Consider the following 6,284-nt stretch of genomic DNA (forward strand, 5'->3'; position numbering starts at 1 on the left):
TTTATTTATAAAATGTGATACAAAATTTATTTGTCCAATATAATAAAAACAATAATTATATTATTACATCAAATAGTTTATACATTAGTTATTCATTAAATTTAGGCAAAATAGCATAAAACTCCCTGTGGTTTTTCGAAATTGCTGAAAACCCCCCGTGGTTCTAAAACTCCAAAAAAACTTACTTGTGGTTTCCAAAATATTGCAAAAAATCCCCCATCCGTTAGGATTTATCTGCAGTTGTATATCACGCGCCTGAAATGCGATTTTTGGTCCATAAAATGATATATTTCTGTGTAAAATTACTAAAATACTCTAATGACTTTTCTTCCTTATTCTTCTTCTCCCTCGTTCTTCTGCTTCCTTATTCTTCTTCTTTTTTATTGTTATCCATACTTTCATAATTTAATCTCAATTCATTTTTTTTTATTTGAAATCCGCTAAACACAACCAAATTTGAAACTGATCCCAAATTTATCACAGTTAATCGACCGGATATGGATCTTCTTCTATTTTACCAAACCCAGAAATATTTCTTATTGTGTTTTACAAGACCCATAAATACTTCTTCTTTTGTTTTAGCAAACCCAAAAATTTAAGAAATCAATTTGACATCAAGATTTGAAATCAATCTAAGAAGAAAGAAAGAACCAGCTGCTGGTTGAAACGGCATACAGAAGAATTGGGGAGAAAAAATAAAGAAAAAAGAAAATTAGGGAAAAAGAGATAGAGAAAGAAGAAAGAAAAACCTGCTTGCTTCTGGTCGCAACGATGTACGGAAGAATTGGAGAGAAAAAATAAAGAAGAAAGAAAATTGGGGAAAAAAAAATAGAAAGAAAGAAAATTGGAGAAAAAAAAAAATTGGTGTCCAGCCCCTTCTTCCTCCTCTTCTTCTTTTTCTTCTTTCTTTCTTCTCTTTCTTTTCTTCCTTCCTTCTTCCCTACTCCAGCCGCTTCTGCTTGTCATCTTCTTTCTATTCTTATTCTTTTCTAATTTATAATTTATAATTGGAGATGAAGAAAAAAAAATTGGGGAAAAAAGAAGAAAAAAAAGAACCGGGTGGAACTGCGGCGTAAAAAAGAATTAGAGAAGAAGAAAAAAAAATTGAGGAAAAAAAGTGTGAAGAAGAATTTGGGGAAGAAAAGAAGATGGAAGAAAAAAGTTGGGGAGAAGAGAAAAGAATGAACCGAAGAAGAAAGAACAGAAGAAGTGAGAGAAATAAATTAAAAAATATATAAGTAAGGGTATAACTGTAAAATTTGATAAAATTTAACGTCTGTTAGTTAAATTTAAAGAGGGGAGAGAGTGTGCAACATTTTGGAAAGCACAAGTAGATTTTTTGGAATTTTAGAATCACGGGGGGTTTTCAGCGAATTCGTAAAACTACATGGGGATTTTTTTGCTATTTTGCCTTAAATTTACCAATAAAGATAAACAATAGTTTTACCTATAAATAATAACACTATAACAAAAATTATATAAACTAAGTATATTATAAAAATATTTTAAATTTTATAATTTATAATTTTTTAATATTAATTAAACTATTTAGCTATCTTAATTTTAAACTATAATTATTTTTACTATACAATAATTATTTTTACTAATATACTTCTTAATTACTTACAAATTATATTTTATCTAAATTCTCGTATCTACAATAATATGTTCATGTTACATGGGACAAAAGAAATAAAATATTAATATTATAGATATAATTATATGCTAATTTGTAATTTATTAAAAAATTATTATAATTAAACTTGATTAAAAAAAATTAATTAAAACTATTTCAAAATATATAATATAATTTTAATATATATTAATATTTATTTGATATAATTAAAAATAAAATAAATAAATATTAAAATTTTGAAAAATGTTAAAACTTTTTTAAGAAAATATATAAAAGGTATAATAGGTAATTAGATAAATTTTTTTTTTTTGATATAATTCCTCCCCGACAAATTCCCCTAAATTGGAGGGAAAAAAACAATTAGAAGAAATTACCTCTCCTCCCCTCCCCTCCACTCTAAAAAAAATTTGAACTAAACATAATTTTTTTTTTATAAAATTAATAAATGTGTTTAGTAAATTAATTTTTTTTGAAAAAATATGTTAATTTTTTTTTAGAAAGGAACAAACCATTATTAGTTCCAGAATTTAAATAATTTTTGAATGAAAAAACAAATAATTAAAATATACAATATGCATTTAATACAATAATTTTAAAATATGTGTAATAATGACAACCATTTGAGGATGCATCCAAAGATTTTGGATGGTTGATAATTTTTAAAACAATTTAAGAGTTAAAATTACAATATGTATGTTCCTCACAATATAAAAAAAATGGCTATTTATAGCGGTTAAAAAAATCGCTACAAATGAATATTTTTCGTTATAAAAGGCTATTTGTAACAAAATTATATCGAATTTTGACCGGTGCATATACTCAAGCTACAAAAAGTTTCTGTACCGATATTTTCCATAACAAAAAGTAGGCGGTCAACGCACGTGCAAAATGGTTTTTTAACGGTATTCGTAACGATACCAATATTTTTTCAATTTATTTGTAACAAACATTTCCTGTAATAAAAAAATCGTAACAATAATTATTCATGCATTTGTAACGACTTTTATTACGATCTTAAATTTGTTACAATAAGCTGGATGTCAGAAAAGTATTTTAAATGACATTGATATTTTTTATACCGATATTTGTACCAACAACAAATTTGCAGCAAAAAAGAGTCTCTATATTTTTTCATTAATAACAAAAATTTAATACCGAAATCGGAAAACTTCTACGATACGAGAAAATAGTATGAAATGACATTACAAAATATAAAAATATTACAGAAAATTTGTATCCCCATCGGTTGCATAAGTAAACATTGTTTGAAAACATAACTATTATCCAAAAACTGTCAAACATATACAATTAAAAAACAAAGCATAAAAGAAACATAAAAATTCCAGTAAATATGCAAGGAGATTAACCAACGGAAAGGACTCCATCATTATCAATCCACAAACACAAGTCAGTCATCATACAATTACGTGCAATGTTGCATCGCCTCATGCAGCATCAAAGTGAACACGCACGACAGTTACGGGTGACGACCGAGCTGCCAACATAGTGCAAAATTATATAAAAATTTCCTTGCGAGATGGTTAAGTTATAATCTAAGGGAAATTCTTCAAAAATTGGTTACGTACGTCCTTGAATGTCCATTCGAATGGCTCGACGTGGACAAACTCACTAAGTGTTTGCGCTTTAGAGGTCATTCGTAGAATGATCATGGCCTCCGGAATGGTAGCAGCCGTGACAAAAACTTTCACTATATCAATGGTATCACCTACATACATAAAAAGAAAACATGTGCATATTATCAGAAAAAATATATATATCGCAAAAATATTTAATCAATACAAAATATTAAAGATATTAACTCAAACATTAAGAATTGATATGAAACATGCTTGCAATTCTCTGCCCTGCCCTGTAATATTGCAAAGCACATATTTCTCATTCACAAGAATTGAACATGCTACAACTACGTCATTGACCGGTGAAAGTGCAAATGATTTATTACAACATTGAAGCTCACTTAGAGTCCGAGTAATGTGACCATAATTTAATGAGAGCTACAACTACATAATTAGTAGGATTGAAGATCTCAAATATGGTATTATTTAGATTGTAGCCACTAACCAGTCGGGATATTGAGTACACAAAACCACTCGAATGCCACAAACAAACTACCAAGTTTTCATTTCCAATCGTGAATCATTATGCAACTGTATAATCATATGCTCTGCTTAAAATTGGTATGCAAGAATCACCTAACTTCTTCTAAAAAAACTTTGATTTTTAATAGGCACAAAATGACAAATGAACAAGAAAAGAAAAGGAAAACATTTGGAGTTTGCACACCTAAAGAGATCAGCACCCATTTGCTGATGGATATTAACTTGTGATCCTTGAAAACCGATGAATCATGCTCTTTTCCAAGAGAAAAAACCCGATGAATCATGCTCTTTTCCAGGAGAAAACTATGCAATTTCCAAATGTAAAGTACCAACGAAGGTTCGAAAAATTGCTTCCTGAAAAATAGATGAAAAATGGATATTACTAAGGGGAAAAAATGCTAACATGAAAAAGAGGCAAAAATCAAGATGCATAGTAAAGAAACCTGCTCAATGTCACTGATGTCATTGCCCGGATGGAAAATAGGGATTAGGAAATGAAATATCCGATAAAGCAAAAGGTAGAAAAGAACTTTCAAGTGTACATCCGTACTTCATCGTATATACTAGTTATAAAATATATAAATATAATGCTTATATAATTATCAGCTAAACAAAAATGCTACCTACACATATCAATATACACACATAATCCATCCCATTCCCGACAACTAAACTAATTTAATATGAAAGTAACAATCAAATGAATTGTAAGTACACCAAACATATATTTTCCTTAGCCTATTCTCCTAGCAGTAGTACTATTTGATCCTTTTCTTTCCTTTCATAGATTTATCCTACCTGTCATGTGTGTGTATGTTGGAATTAGTACATATAATTCCACACGGAATTACAAACCTGATTTGGTCCCAGTGAGCTTGCATAATCAAGATCGATTCTTTTTACAAGGATGCTGGCATCAATGAGGAGGAACACAGAGACCAGCGTCGGCCGGGTAAGGAAATAGTCCTTAGTGAACCATTCCTAATTTGTCCGAACCTCATGCGGCGTTGTTGCATACCTGTTTTGTTAACCAACATACATATATATGGTTTTAAAAATATCCACAACACTAAAAAGTAAAGTAAGAATTCAGGTTCAATTCCATAGAAATTATTGCACCAGACATGTTAATATGTTGCACGGAACGAATGTGCTAATGATTCATACCCATAACCAGGCAAATATATTAGGTACCAGCTATCATTAATCCGAAAATGAGTGATGCATTGGGTCTTCCCTATCAAATTTGAGTTCTAACACAATCAATCAAACGAGATGGACATGCAACCATGATCAATAATTCAGAAACCCATTCTTTTCAATAAACTTTTCTACCAAAAACTTTATAATATGAAATAACTGTTCAGAACAACATTATTTTTTTTTGTACAAAGTAGATTTGCCCAAAATTCATTCAAAAAAGGAAAAAAAAAAAAAAACTAAATCGGGCCCTAAAAATGTTTCAAAAGAAAGTGTAAATCACATTAACCTCCATAAATCTATAAATAACAACAATAAAGAAAAACCTAACTAGTTAAAAAATACAAAAATCTCACAAACAAATCCAAACTTACGAGAAGAACTAGGGTTGGCGTTTGAGGACATATGCGGGCAGCGGCGGCTCGCTGTTGATGGGTTGAGGAAGGCAGCGCGGAGTGCGGTCGACGACCCAGAAAGGTGGAGGTGGCACTGACACGGTCCGACCGCGTATAATTATGCCCATAATAATTTCCTTAGCCAGAAAGTTCAATAGAGAACGGAATATATGTGAAATAAGGGAGAAAAAAGAGAAAAGGATATTGCAAAGAATGTCAATTAACATGGATGATAACCAACCATGAGAATAAGTCTTGGACCTGAAATCAAAACCATATTTAAAACACAAACAATAGGCTGAATCCCACTACAAAGGATTGGAAGCCACAAACCGATGGAATCGCTCTAAAGACCCAACTTGAAAGAAGGGAAGATAAAGAAGAAAGAATAGTGCAGAGAATGTAAATCAATATGGATAATAGCCAACCACGAGAATAAGTCTCGGACCTGAAATCATTTTATAGATTAAAACACAAACAATAGGCTAAATCCCACCGCAAAGGATTAGAAGTCACAAACCGATGAAATCACTCAAAAGACCTGATTTGAAAGAAGTGGAGATAAAGAAGAAAGGATAATGCAGAGAATGTGAATTAATATAGATGATAACCAACCACGAGAATAAGTCTCGGACTTGAAATCAATCTATAGGCTAAAACACAAACAATAGGCTAAATCCCACTGCAAAGAATGGAATCATCCAAAGACTCAATTTGAGACTCTAAATGCGAGGAAATCACTCATTAACACTAGAAAATTGTAAAAGTGAAATTCAATTCAAGATGTGAAAAAAAAGTTCCCATTACAAGGATAGGCAAAGACCTTATATAGAGGTCATTGAGGAAAATAAAAGACAACAAATAATAAAGGAAACAAACCAAAAGGTAAGTCTAACACTACAAAAAAAATAATATAATTGTAACGGAATTCCG

Source organism: Andrographis paniculata, unplaced genomic scaffold, assembly GCF_009805555.1.
Source record: "Andrographis paniculata isolate CXL003 unplaced genomic scaffold, ASM980555v1 Contig38END, whole genome shotgun sequence".
In the NCBI taxonomy this organism is placed as follows: domain Eukaryota; kingdom Viridiplantae; phylum Streptophyta; class Magnoliopsida; order Lamiales; family Acanthaceae; genus Andrographis; species Andrographis paniculata.